The sequence below is a fragment of the Octodon degus genome, unplaced genomic scaffold, assembly GCF_000260255.1.
Source record: "Octodon degus isolate 3935 unplaced genomic scaffold, OctDeg1.0 scaffold00039, whole genome shotgun sequence".
NCBI classification, from domain to species: Eukaryota; Metazoa; Chordata; class Mammalia; order Rodentia; family Octodontidae; genus Octodon; species Octodon degus.
The window spans coordinates 13,949,403-13,962,143 of record NW_004524615.1 but is presented as its reverse complement, the minus strand read 5'-3'; the positions used below and the strand labels follow the sequence as shown (position 1 = coordinate 13,962,143).

Genomic DNA, 12,741 nt, shown 5'->3' with positions numbered 1-12,741 from the left:
CCCGGCCCGCTCCGCCCTCCCCTCCGCCCCGCGCCACCTTTGATGGTTCGGACCTCGGCAGGCCACCGCCAGCCCCGCTCGTGCGCCCGCGCCACCGCCGCCGCCGCCCGCGGGTATTAATAGCCGGAGCCGCCGCGCCCTCCCCAGCTGGGGCTCGGAGCCGCGGAGCCCGGAGCCCGGAGCCCGGCGCCGTGGAGGTAGGAGCGCGCGGGGAACAATGACCGCGGAGGGGAGGGCGGCGTGGTCCTGGCCGCGGGCGGCAACTTGTGCGCGTCCGGGGCCCGCAGGGCGGCGCGCGGGGCGCGGGCGCGGGGTTCTGGCCGCGCAGTCCCGCCGGGAGGAGGTTGGGTTCGACACCTCCGCCACAATAGCAAGGGATCGGGGCCTCGGGGCTCTGCGCTGCCCTCTGGACCCTTCTCCCTCCCCTCCTCGCACTTTGGCCTCGGGGCGCCGAGCCTGGCTTTCCCTGACCCCGGGCGCCCTTCCCCCGCTTCCTCTCATCCCACCCGCCGCCCGTGACAGCGCCCGCCGCCGCCGCCGCCGCCGCCGCTTCCGGACCCGGGCTGCAATCTCGGCCCGCGAGGCCGGTCGTCGGCCGGGGAGGAGGCTGCTGGCCCGGGTGCCACTGCGCCGCCGTGTGCCAGCCGCTCGCCCACTCGTGGCGCGAGCCTAGGGTGGGTAACAAAGAGGAACACACCCTCTGCCGAAGTTAGATTTTTGTCTGTTTCGTGCCTTGAAGAGGCCAAAGTTTGAGATTTTCTTGGTTTTTTTTTAAGCAAAAGGCGGACTGTATGTGTGTGTTGGTTAGAACAACTTCTGATCGTGGCTTTACGATTTAAGTTCCGGCAACTTTAGCTGTGGGATCCGACCGGCCCTCTGCGTGTGTGTGTGTGTGTGTGTGTGTGTGTGTGTGTGCGCGCGCGCGCGTGCACGCGCGTGTGTTGCATGGGGGGAGATGTAGTCGAGTTCCGTGTAATGAGCCGGGATCCCACGTATGGCCGCCGGAGGTTACGCGGGTCCCCGAAAGGAGGGACCGAGGCTCACAAAGAAACGAGGGCTGGGCTCTCAGGGGCCCGCCGCGCCGCGATCGCGTCCATCTGGAGAGGTCTCGCAGCCCCCTCCTCTGCCTGCCCTTCCCCGCGTCCCTCTCCCAGCTGCAGGAGCGCCGGCGGCCTCGGGCTCTCCCATTTTATTGCTCTTGAGGCCGCCTCCTCGTTAGTGCCGGGAGTTCCACTGCTCAGCCCCTCAGCCCTGGCTCCCGGGCCCCTCCCCTCCCCTCCTCTCTCCTCCCGGCCGGGCCCGACCCTGCACCGGCTTCTGAGCCGCTTTGCAGCCCAGCCGCGGCCGGCCGGGGTGTGTTTGGCGCGCGTTGCACGTGGTGACTTGCCACGCCCGTTCCTGAGCAGCCCCTAGCCTCATCTCGCTCTTCTCCTTGGTGTGCACAAGGAGAAATGGAGAAAGAAAAGCCTTTCTGGTGCTGAAAGCGTGAGGGGGAGTTACCCTAAAAACTGTTGGTTTTTCAGCTGAGGCAGGGCCCTTCTCAAGTCGGCTTGTTTGGCCTTCTTCTCCCGACTTGGCTGCCTTCTTGCTACGGCGCACCCTCCGCTCCTCTGTGGGTCGCCTTGCAGGAGATGACAGCCCCTGACTGCACTTCATCTGTGGGGCCAGCATGCACACGCCTCACTTTATATTCCTGCGGCATCGTTCTGCAGCAAGGCAGCAATATTGGCGTCACTCCAAGCACAACGAAACGTTCGTGTTTTTAGAATGCCTGGCTAATGGATCTGCTTCTGGGTAGAATAAATAGACGCCTTAGTGGGCAGTGGCTGATTTTCTGGTGGAATGGTTGGTGGAGAGCCGAGCAGAGGCCGGTGTAGCTCAGGGCCCCCAGATGGCGTGTTTCCTTCTCTGGATGGAAACTAGAAATAACTTGGCTCCTCGGTATAGGTGGGGCAGAGGCTCTGCGCCGGCTGGGGCGGGCTCTTCCATTGGGAAGGAGCGCGGTTCCTCAAATTAGGTCCCTGGGCTCTTTTCACATTGATAAGCTCTTGCCTCCAATCCATACAGCATCATATTAGAATTCTAATGCTGTTCTGTGACCACAGTGCTTGAAAGAAAAATTTTGAGATCTGTCCTAGGCAAGTTTCTTGCTGGGTTATGGTTTTTTTTTTTTTTTTTTTTTTTTGACAGGTTCTCACTGTGTGGTGCAGGCCAGCCTTGAACCCCTTTATGTAGCCCAGGCTGGCCTCAAACTCATTGCCACAGCCTCTGGAGTTCTGAGAGTACAGGCCTGTGCTGCCATGCTGAGTCTTGCTGGGTTGTTGCAATTATCTTAGAATTATCCCGAGACTGAAAAGAACCTGCATGAGTGTTTTTATTTTGCTCTTCATTAAAGAAACTGTCCAAAGAATTTTTTTAAAAAGTTCTTTGAGACAGGGTTTCATTATGTATTTCGTGCTGGCCTTGAGTTTACTGTGCAGTCTAGCCATTCTCCAGCCCAGCCTCCCCAAGCGTTGGCGTTACAGGCCAGCACCACTAGGCCTGGCCTGAGGAAATTTTTATAAAGATAAGAATAAATGTAGGGTTGGGAACAGTGGCACACTCCTGTAATCCCAGCACTCAGGCACTGAGGCAGGCCAGCCTGGGCTCCATTTGAAAGGATCACCGTTATTTCTTTTTGTCTTTTTAAGACAAGGTCTTGCTGTGCAGTTCAGACTGACCTTGAGCTCACTTTGTAGCCCAAGCTGGTCTTGAACTTTCAACAATCCTCCTGCCTCAGCCTCTCCATTGCTGGGATTAGAGGGCTGCACTGCCAAGCCTGGTGAAAGGGTTACTTTTAAAAAATGGCATTCATAGTCCAATATTAATGAGCATGTCACAATTTGCTTGACTTGGAAAATGAATGGAGGAGGAACTTGTGAGTATAAACATCGAAAGTTAATTCTGTCCATCCTTTAGAAGGGTGGAGAACACTAGAGGAAAAGATAAGAACCTCACTGTTTATTTTTTATTTTTTGTATTTTAGAGAAGGGTCTACAGGGTGTTCAGGGTCTCACTACTAGATTGAACTCAGTGATTCACCTGTTTATAGCCTCCCAAGAGCTGGGACTACAGGCATGCGCCAATCTGCTTAGGAAAATTGGTCTTGGGATATTTCCAGAGGAGAAATGAAAGTGGAGAATTTGGGGGTACTTAGGGTTTCCATAGCATGGTGAACTATGCATTTTATTTTATTTATTTTTTGGCAGAACCGGGGATTGAACTCATACCCTTGCACTTGCCAGGGAAGCGCTTATTCCACTGAGCCATCTCCTTGGCCCTTAAACTAGGCATTTTAGACAAACCTTTTATAAGTGGCCCTGCTTATTGTTGACAACAGCCTAGATTTTTTTTTTTTTTTAGAAGTGAACTTTCTAAATGGGTAGATGGGTGGCCGGGGGCTGTATAACCCAGTTACAAGGTTCTAGTAGTCCTTTCTGCCTAAGGCAGCCTGGTGCTCCCTGCCTTGGCTACCACTGGCCTGGGAAAGGAGAGGCGGAGGCTTCAGGTCCTGGGGCTTTGTCTCTCCCATTGTTTGTTGCTTTTGATCAACAGGAGAGCTCTCTGTAGGATATCGGATGATTCGTGGTTCATTATCAACTTGCTGCTTTTTCAGAGTTGATGCAGTGACATTAGTGACTGTGGTCCTCTTGCTGGCCATGGTGACGTAGGGTTGGCTGTGGCCAGGTAGCTGTGAGCTAAATGAGCCCCATTCAGATGACTTGAAATATTGACTTCTCTGGCCCCGTTGTGTAAAAAAGTGTGTAATTGAGAGCATTCTTAAAATGTGGTCTGCTCGGCACTGATATTTGGGAAATACAGCAGAGAACCATCAATACAGCGTGACTGAATGTTAGCATCGGCTCAACCCTGGTCGTCACCTTTTACACAGCACTTCAGATTTCTCATCTTACTTAGACGTTGGAAGTGCAGGATTTGTAGTGAACAGGACTTCACTATTAACATGGACCTCGCTTCGTGTGTAAAACTGTCAGCAGGCTGAGGTGGTGCATGCCTTTAACCCGGCACTCTAGGAGGCCGAGGCAGCAGGATTACAGGTTCTAGTCCAGCCTGGGCATTTGGAAGGGGTTCTTTGTCAGGAAAAAAAAAAAAAAAAAAAAAAGATACAAGGGCCCTGGATGTAGCTTAGTGTGAAGGCCCTGGGTTCTCCCCAGCCACAGGCCAAAGTAGATTGCTTTTTGGTCTCTATTAGTGGTGCTACTTCTTACCACTGGGCTAACTTTGCTGAGGATTTTTGGCAAAAGCGCTTTCTATAAGACTTATTATCAGCTTCAAAAGGAAAATGTTTTGAAGTCCAGCCTTATGATGACTTTCACGTTTTGTCCTCATTCTCTTCATTCCAGATTGGTATAGTGCCTGGAACATTTCAAACCCTTGGCAAATACTTACTGAGTGAATAAACATACCTGGCTTTGAATGTCCTTTCAGATTGGTCTTTAGGGCTTTTAAGGGATGACTGGTTTTAGCGCTGATCGGTTGCAGTTCTAGAAATTTGAAAATTTCACATTGCATCCCTTTTATTTGAAGTCTTAGCATTGGGTTCTTAAACTCAGACCTTTTTTTTTTTTATTTTAAAAGAAGAAAGGCAATAAAAGCTTGAAGAAGCAAGTAGAACTCCCCAGACATCCCACATCTCCTCCTGACTCCGGGGAGTATTGTGCCGTCCGCACTCCTGCCTGGCCTCTCCTGACGCTGGCGCGGGGCTGCTGATCCACACCGTTCTTGTCTTCTTGTCGGCACAGCTTGTCGGTGGGTACTGCCCTCCTGCAGCTTGCTTCTGGACCACCTTCCACTCTCTTCCCTGGATGTGAGCATCTGCTCCAGGTAACCCTGGTTTTTGTCACCTTAAACATCTTTGTCTCAAATGAGAAGCACTTTGCAGCTCTAGGAGGTCCCAAGTCGCTCCATCTGCGGTTTCCCTGTAATGTGTGTGGGTCTCATTTCTTTTCTTCTTCATTTTTGCTCTCTCTCCTCTCCTGTCTCCTGCCCTCCTCCATCACCTCTCTGCTGAGGAGCTCGCTGCTCCTTCCTCCTCCTCAGTAATGCTTCAGTGTCTGGGTGTGCTGTGGTTGCTTGTCCATTTGTTTATTAGTATATAGTTTTTATTTATGTTTGTTTTTTTGTACCAGAAATCAAACTCAGGACTTTGGGTTTGCCAGGCAGGCCCTGTGCCGCTGAGGTATAGCCCTGGCTGTCCGTTTCATTTCGCCCTTGGGTTGTTTGGGGTTTTGCCTGTCGCAGCTAAAGCAACTGTGAATGTGAACAGTGTTTGTGTGGACGTGTCTTCATTTTTCTTGGGGCATCATGCTTGCACTATGTGCATATTAACTGCTATTTCCTCAACACTTTGCAGTTTGCTTTCCTACCAGCAGCGTAGGCCACCTGCAGCAACCGTGACCCTCGCCAGCGCTTGAAATGATCCGTCTCTCTCATTTAGGCCTTTTGGGTGAATGTGATAGGTCGTTGTGGTTCATTGTCCATTTTCCTGCTGGCCAGTGATTTCTTATCATGTGCTGATTGACCAATTGTATATCATCTTTGGCAACATCTGTTACATCTTTTGTAGGTTTTTTTTGGTTTATTTTTGTGGAACTGGGTATTGAACTCAGACCCTCGTGCTTGCCAGGCAAGTGCTTATTCTACTGAGCTATGTCCCTGGCCCTATTTGTTTTTGAGACAGGGTCTGCTCTGTAGCTCAGGCTGGCCTTAAACTCACCATGTAGCCCAGGCCAACCTAGAACTCACAGTTATCCTTCTGTCTGTGCCTCCTGAGGACTGGATTCATATTTGTGTAGCGCTATCCCTGGCACATCTTTTGTCTTTGTTTTCTGTTTGCCTTTATAATTTTATTGAGTATACCTGACACCCAGTGGCATCTTGTCTTGCAGTTACAGAAGTTATTTGCACATTCTGATACATAACAATTTGATAGATAACAATTTGGGAGTCTAGCATCTGTGCCATCTGAATATTTTGACCTACTTGTTTTTTACCTCTTCATTTTTAAATCGGTACCTTGGAGAGCTGAAGTTATTGGGAAGACGTCTTGCATGGCACAGTTACTGAATGTGTGAGTGGCCAGGGAGTTTACTTAGGAAAGACGCCCGTGTGTTGTGTGAGAGGAAGGCCTAGCCTAGGATTGCTGGATTCTAGAAGTCCAGTTCCAAGCCTTGAGGCCACTACATGTTTTTCCTCCCTAAGGTAACTCAGTGAAAAGTCCTGTAGGTGAAAATGAACTCTTATTTTGAAAACACTGGTAAGTCAGTGTTTAATCAAAGAGATAGATTTGTTAAAAAAAAAAAAAAATTCCAAGAAAAGATCATGGGAGAGGAATATTGTTTGAAATCAATAAAAAACAAAAATGGAAACCTTGAATAAAGTTAGATGTCACACTCTGAGGAGAGGTCCCGGTGGCAGTGGGCGGGGCTGCAGGAGGACTAAAGTTCCTTTGTTCTGCCAGCAGATTCTATCTTCCCCTAGTGTTCTGCTTAGTTTCTAGATCAGATAGAGAGCCTTGTGAGGTCAGGAAATAGGTTTTGCTAATTCTCTCCTGCATAGAACGTAAACAATAAATACCAGTTAATTTAAATTTGCACGGTCCCCGGGAGATACTGAATTTGCAAAGTGAGTTTTCTCTGTGGCATTTTAGAAAGTGGCGAACAAGATGGTGACAGTTGGGAATCTACCCTGGAAGCCAGCCCCAGGCCTCCTCCCTTGTGCTGCTGGCAGGGCAGCTAATCTGCCCTAGCTCTCGGCCCCAACCCTCAGGGACTCGTGCATTCAGCCAAGATGCTGGGGCGCACGTGTAATCCCACCTGTTTGCGAGGCTGAGGCTGGAGGGTCACAAATTCCAGGCCAGCCCCATCAAGTTCCTGAGACCCTGTCTGAGAAAAAAAAAGTGTTTTTCCATACTACTGGTGGTGTAGCTTAGTCGTAGAGTACTTGCCTACACGTGTGAAGTTCTGCCTCCTAGCCCAGTACTGGGAAAAAATGCATTCATTTGCAAGTGGTAGAATGACTAATTAGCAATTAAACCATCAAATATTTGGTTGCCTCAAATAATTAGTGGAGGGGACTCCCACTTCATGTGTCACTCACAGTGTCATTAAGAACTCAGGTGCTTTCTGTCCTCTCCTTGTCATCCTCGGAAGCTGCTTTTTGACTTGGCTTCTTGCTTAGTGTTTAATTAGACTGCTGCAGCCTAATTAGCTATTATGGCCCATGGCTGCTGCAGCTCCGAGCTCCGGGGGCTTCAGACTCACACGTTTGTTGTCTGATCGATAGGGATCTGGCTCCTGTAAACTCCTTTGTCATTGAGCGAAATCCTTCTCAGAAGCTTCCAGCCTTTGGGACTTTTTCAGAGGAGGTGCTGGGAAATGTTTTAGAGCTCTTGTGAAGAGGCCTAGAGACTAGGTGGAATGGGTGGAACCACTGCAGCCATATTGTGTTTTGAGTGAGAGGACAGAACTGCACCATGGAGCCAGAGACCATAAGTGAGCGCTGAGGCTTTAGACCTTCCAGCATCCGACTCTGAGTCTGCTAAGCAATATTAATCTGGGACACTAAATGTGTTTATTTTCTAGTCTTGATGATTAGAGTTTTCAGTTATTGTCATCAAAATCATCATGACTGATACATTAGTTGGATTTGCTTTTTGGCTGCCTCTTTATAATATCTTTGAGAAGACAGGCAGCTCTCTGTCTTTTCTTTTTTTGGTCTTTTTGAGACAGGGTCTCACTATGCAAGTCAGGCTGGTCTTGAGCTCACTTTGTAGTCCAGGCTGGGCTCTAACTTTCAGTGATCCTCCTGCCTCAGCCTCCCAAGTGCTGGGATTATAAGCATGCACCTCCACGCCTGGCTTCTCTCTTTTATGTGGAAAGCGTTTGCGTGCTGTGCCACTCTGTGAGATGACCTGTGGTTCAGGACTTCTGATACTGGTAATGCATCTAAAACGTGGGCCTAAGTCTCTGTGAACTTGACCTCCTTTCAAGGTGGGCTTGCAGGACCTGTTAGCGGAATTGCTGATTGGCAGTTTGGATCACAGAACACACCTGTGAGTCTCACTGTGTTTCTTTTAGAAATAATGGCAGCCCCCATCCCCCACCAAGAATCTTGCTGTGTCGCCCATGCTGCCTTTGCGCTCATGGCGATCCTCCTACCTCAGCCTCCTGAGGTCTGGGATTACAGGTGTGCACCACCACACCCAGCCGTGCTGCCATTTCTGTCAGCCTAGCGTGGCATCTCTGTGCACATTTAATATTGCTTGGGAGATGTGTGAGGGGGCTGTGACCCGGGGCTCTGCTGCGTCCCCCTGCGTTCTGCAGGCCCAGGGGGCTGAGGTGAAGCTCGGTGGAGTGAGCCACTCGTAAGCGTGGAACTTGTGCCAAGCCCGGTTTCTTTACTGCGGCAAATGTGCCTCGAAATCCATGAAGCAGAGACAAAAGATTTAATTACTTTACTGTCAATCCATGCAGATGAGTTGAACCTCGGACATCCAGGTAAAAAGCGTTTGAGAATACAGAGCAACAGTATTGCCATCTTTATTGAATGGCTACCAGCCTTGAAAGGAAATCTGAGTCCCTCTGCTTTGTTGCCGCCCCAGCCTACCGAGGAGGCTAATTTACATTTCTACTGCTGTTTTATTTTTAGTTCAGTTGATGGAGGGTCTTATCAAGTCTGCAGTTGTTTACTGGGTGAGTTCTTTCAGTGTGGAGGCTCCCGCTGGCTCCCCAAACCCTGGCGCGCAGCAGCACGGGGGTAGAGGGGGGAAATAGATCATATTTATGACCAGAGCCCACCAGCAATGCTCGGGGCGGGCGGGACAGTGGGCACGGGCTCATAGGCGCGCTAGATGGCACACAGGCATTTGAGTGGAGCCTAGAATAAAGAAGCCTGGTCTGTTTACATACGGTGATTTTAGTCTTACTACTATGTGGCACGTGTATTGTAGTGGAATTCTAAAAATATAAAACAGAAAGGAAAAATCTTCTGTTCTGCCATTCAAAGAAGATAGATATTAAAATTTGGTTTATAGTCGTGGAGCTTCTGGCGTATTGGCCACGGCTCCAAGGCTTTCTGCCCTTGGTGGATGATCCACAGACACTCACTTTTTCTGTAGTGTTGTCTGAATTTTTCCGCGTTGAGTTTGCGTTGACATGCAACTGCTTAGCAGCTGTGGAATAGTTCATTGTCTGATTCTCCAGAAGGTGCTCAGCGCTGTCCTTGCTTGGCTGTAGGTTCCTGCCTGCAGTGGCCTCTGATTTGCAGCTGTTTTTTCTTTGTCCTAAAGGACAGAAGCCAGTGGGCGCCCTGGGAAGTAGAGAAGGGGAATTCTGAGCTCTGGGTACCAAGCCTGGGTGTGGATGTGGTCTCACTGTGTAGCCCAGGCTGGCCTTGAACTCGTGGCAACCCTCCTGCCTCCTCGGCCTCTTCAGTACTAGCATTGCAGGTGTGTGCCGTCACTCCCACTGGCATCATTTTTCTTGTGCTTTCACTGCTGCCATTCCAAGCCTGCAGTCTGGTGACAGTGTCTTTGGGTTGGAGGAAGGCTTCCCTGTGCCTCATGGGAAGCAGAGCATGCCCAGAGTGTGCCCTGAAATCGATGCTGACCTTCAGTCACCTGGCTGTTAATTCCAGCTTTGCATGCTTTCAGTTCTGTGGGGAGCAAAGTTGCCCCCCTCCTGTGCTGAGATCGTACGGTGCCACCCTCCAGTGCCACAGAGCAGAGTTCTGGGCTTCAGTTGGTGACACAGGTAGAAGGAACAGGGTGTGTGTGTGTGTGGGGTGGCAATTGTGCCTGGATGGACAGACAGACGAAAGGCGCGATAGGGAAGGATGAAAGTCTGTGGGGGTGGGCAGGCAGGTGGGCGGGCGGATGGGCGAGTGGGACCCCTGGGCTGAGGACACAGAGGGAGAAACCTCTGCCCAGCTCCTTCAGTGCCAGAGCCTGTGCACTCCATGGGCAGCGGCTCTGACCCATCATCCCTTGGGCTGTCGTAAGTCATTTGTTGCCTTTTCTGTGTGGTCCTGGTGACAGTGGTGACAGAGTTCCTCTCCTACTCAGACTCACCTTCCATATTGACTTTAGAGGTAGCGTTAGGGCTCAGGGCAGCACCCTGCCTCTCAGGGAAGGTTGGGATGGGCCAGAGTCCCCGCAGGAGTCCACCCTGGCCGCTGCCCCCCTTGTTCTGTTTGCCAGAAGCACTAACTACCGAAGGCGCTTCCCCTCAGCCCTCGTCTGAGAGTGACGGCGTCAGCGTGTTGGTAGGGAAGACACAGGGGACACTCCTTGCCCACGTATCCCGGCCCCAGAGGAAGGATTTGATCCTGCCTTCCCGGGGACAGCTTGACCTGGGGTGGGGGCGGGGTTATGCTAGGAAGCTGAGTATGGAGTCCGTGTTGTGCAGAGTTAATCCTTGATTTGTGAGTTCTGCCTTTGTCACCTGATTTCATTCCTAGAGGTCAGGAGTCACGTCCCAGGCTTCTGTGGTATCTTTTGAGTATTTTAAAAGGAGCCCTTCTTTGGTTGATGAATAAAGGTTATAGATCATGGTGTCATAGGTAGATGGAAATCCAAACTGTTCATTTCTTTTCCCAGAGAAAAGAAATAAGAACAACTCCGTTCTTATTTCAAACAGAGTTCTGTGGAATGTCTTCCACAAGATGGGTCCTGTTCCTACTTTAGTGGATAAAGCTGATCAGGAAAGTCCATGTTCTTGGGGAGGCCACATATATCTTTTTTTTTTTTTTTCCTTTGAATTGAGACGTTTTTCTTACACTGAAAGGTGGCAGCTGCATGTGGGGCCGGGACGAAAGGTTGAGGTATCGGCCACCCTAGTGCTCGCAGAACTTCCGAGGAGGCCCCAGGCGTGTGTGGCAGGGACGAGTTTCTCTAGAGACCCCCAGACAAATGGCCCAGTATGTGTTATTGAGACCCTCTGCAATTATGTCTAGTTCATTGATTGATTTTCGGAGGCACGGCATGGGAGTCGAACCCAGGCCTTGAAGCATACCGGGCGCATGTTCTGCAGCCAGCTTCTGTCCCCCTGTGTATCTGTGCTCTTTAAAAAAAAGAGCTTTTGCTCCCAGGGAAAAATGTTTAGGGTGAGGTAGCCAGAGCTTGGTGCTCAGCTGTGGAGGGAGGTTACAAATGCTGATTGTCTGAAGGAAGGTGGGGTAGGGAGCAAATCCTGGGTTCTAATAAAAGAGCAAGATCAGAACTTTGCTCTTTTTAAGATTGCAAAATCAAGGGGACCTCGGCCCTGCAGGCAGTTTAACAAGTAGATGTATGTCTCTTTGAGGGCAAAATACGTGGGAACTGCTTCTCAAAGAGAATATATGTATTTCTGTTTTTGAAAATAACAAGCGACTTCTCGTGTTTCTGTCTTGAGTGTTATAGCCCCGTGGGTTTAATGCCCACTTGTGTCTGTGTGACCCGCTCCATAGTTAGGATCTGACAAACATTTGTGTCCCCTTTGTTGTCATCCCAGCCCCTGTGAATCAGATCTTTCCTCTATCACTAAGTGTAGTTTGTCTTTTCCAGAATGTCATGTGCGTTAACCTTTTGAGGCTGGCTTGGGTATCCAGCAGGAAGTCTTGGGTTCTTGGCAATGGCTTCACTTGTCCCTGAGGCTTTCTCTGCTACACACATGACACCACACACACAAATGACGTGGTGTTTGTTCACCTGCTGAAGGACAGCTGGGTTGTTTCCAGTTTGGGGCCATCAGGAGGAGAGGAGCTCCCAGCACAGAGCTGCTGAGAGCTGTTTTTCCCCCCAGTGTAGATGTAGATGTGGTTTGGATGTCTCCTGGATAAAAACCCAGAAGAGGAGTTTGTCATCACTTGTTAGTGATTGTTAGATATTGTTAGTGATTTTTTTTTAAAAGCATTTAAGTTGGTATCTAATGCTGTTGTTATTATTACTTTGATTTTTTTCGAGACAGAGTCTCTCTGTGTAGGTCAGGCTGGCCTTGAACTCCTGCTCAAGTCCTGGCTCTGCTGCTCAAAGGTTGTGTGGTCTACTATGTATCCCCAGGTCAGGCTGGTTTTGAAACTTGTGATCTTCCTGTCTCAGCCTCCCTGGTACTATGATGACAAGTGAGCACCACCACACCAGCTTATAGAAAAAAATGTAGAGAAAAGTATTAAGGGACTTAACCAAAGATGATTAATTAGGTTAATTAATTAGGTCCCTGGCCTGTCTAGCAGAGGCACCAGGGGCTCTGCTGGCCGCTGTGGTCAGAGAGGGCGTGCGTGTGCAGAAGCCCTGGCCCCGAACTGCAGCTCTCATGTGAGTGTGAGCAGGGTCCGGATGAGGTCAGGCCTGTCTCAGAGGCCAGCAGGGAACATGGATTATTTCAGTAGCTCTTTTGCTAATTTTCTACCTAAATGCGCCATGGTAATAATGAAATTACAGAGGCGCTGTGGATGTGGACGGAAGCACGCAATCGTGAGTGTTGTTGAGAGTGCCGTGCGACCAGTGTAGTGGCCCACAGCAACGCTAGATACTGTCTTGGGTTTCTTTGGGTGTGAACTTTGGGAGTAGCTTCAGTGTTTGCAGTTCTGGCTCAGATGTTTGCAGTAAAGTTATTCCCGGGGGCCAGCTACGAGATTGGCTTCCAGGGAACTGGTAAAGTCCCTGGGCGGGGTGCTTGAGCTTCCTCGCAGCATGGTGCTGCA

The 12,741-nt window shown here is 50.2% G+C and overlaps 1 protein-coding gene across 3 annotated transcripts in view; it reads left to right on the top strand.

Moving 5' to 3' along the window:
* The first annotated feature begins 7 nt into the window (after nucleotides 1-7).
* The window catches only part of Farp1 (FERM, ARH/RhoGEF and pleckstrin domain protein 1), a 273,522-nt gene continuing 260,788 nt past the window's right edge, over nucleotides 8-12,741 (top strand). For 2 of the 3 annotated variants that reach the window (XM_023715164.1, XM_004631194.3), the window contains exon 1: nucleotides 8-197. The gene's annotated coding sequence lies outside the window, so the exon portion shown is untranslated. Of the gene's footprint in view, nucleotides 198-4,642; nucleotides 4,885-12,741 lie in introns of those variants that run through there. The other variant, XM_023715162.1, reaches the window with a different exon arrangement.